We start from the raw sequence: 1258 nt of genomic DNA, 5'->3' as shown, positions 1-1258 counted from the left end.
GTTTATTTATCTATGTATTAAAAACTGCGAGTTCATACCAGGACTTGCTGGAACTACTTTGGTAGCTCATGTGAATTCTTACAAAGTGATTCTGAAACCACTAAAATTATAAGTACTATATAAGGCAAAATAAATTAATGGAGATTAATTATTTCTTATTTTTAACTGGTCTGGGATTGTAGGCAGATACATTTTTAGTAACTGTAGAGAAACAGGTATAGAATATAAGAAATTTCAGGCCTTTTTTGAATTGAAGCCTCATTATTTTCAGGTAATTCTGGTTAGTATTTTTTTGTGTGCAGTTTGGAAGTCAAAAGTAACTGTCTTTTTTTTTTTTTTTTTTTTTTTTTTTTGCCTATCTGTTACAGGAAACGAGATTATGAAGGCTATTTATGCTCCCTGCTGCTTCCTACAGAATCCAGAAGCTCTGCTTTTGCACTGAGAGCCTTCAATGTGGAACTGGCTCAGGCTGGTATTAAAATTCCTTTAAAATTATTGCAAAAATGGTGATATAACGTGTTTAATGCTGAACAATAAAGAAATATAAGTGAAATAAGTCAGACAAAGACAGTCAAATCCCATATGGTCTCATATATGGAATCTAAAGCAAGACAAAAGAAAACAAAGCCCCCAAACTCATAGATACAGAGACCAGGTTGATGGTTGCCAGTGACAGAGCTGGGATATGGGTGAAATGGGTGGTCAAAAGGTACAAGCTTTGTTATAAATGAGTAAGTCCTGGGGATGTAATGTACAGCATGATGACTATAGCTAGTAATACTGTATTGTATGTTGAAAGTTACTAAGAGTAGATCTTAAACGTTCTAATCACAAGAAAAAAAAGGTTTATAACTGTGTACTGATGGATGTTAACTACACTTATTGTGGTGATTACTTCACAATATATACATATATCAAATCACGTTGTATACATGAAACTAATGTACTGTTACATATCAATTAAACTCAGTTTTTAAATATTTATCCCCTAGATTTAGCATGCATTGGTGCTTCTTGCCTGAATCTCACAAGGCCATTCTTAATTAGTAGTGAGTGAAGGAGACTGTAAAATAATTACTTAGTGAATGAATGAGTTTATTTAAAATGTCCATATAGTAATACTTTTTGTGGTGTACAGTTCTATAGGTTTTGAAAAATGCATAGTCATGTACTCATCACCATAGTCATGAGAAAACAATTCCAGCAACCAAAAAATTCCCTTTATAGTCAACCTCACCCCTCACCCATACTATTTTGC

General features: G+C 33.1%; 1 protein-coding gene across 1 annotated transcript in view; it reads left to right on the top strand.

Annotated features, from left to right (window-relative positions):
- Window positions 1-360: 360 nt before the first annotated feature.
- The window catches only part of NDUFAF6 (NADH:ubiquinone oxidoreductase complex assembly factor 6), a 20117-nt gene continuing 19219 nt past the window's right edge, over window positions 361-1258 (top strand). Inside the window, exon 1 of the mRNA XM_023743608.1 lies at window positions 361-468. The gene's annotated coding sequence lies outside the window, so the exon portion shown is untranslated. The remainder of the gene's footprint in view (window positions 469-1258) is intronic.

Source organism: Myotis lucifugus, unplaced genomic scaffold, assembly GCF_000147115.1.
Source record: "Myotis lucifugus unplaced genomic scaffold, Myoluc2.0 scaffold_403, whole genome shotgun sequence".
In the NCBI taxonomy this organism is placed as follows: domain Eukaryota; kingdom Metazoa; phylum Chordata; class Mammalia; order Chiroptera; family Vespertilionidae; genus Myotis; species Myotis lucifugus.
Note: the sequence above shows the minus strand (reverse complement) of the source record. Positions and strands in the feature narration are given on the sequence as shown.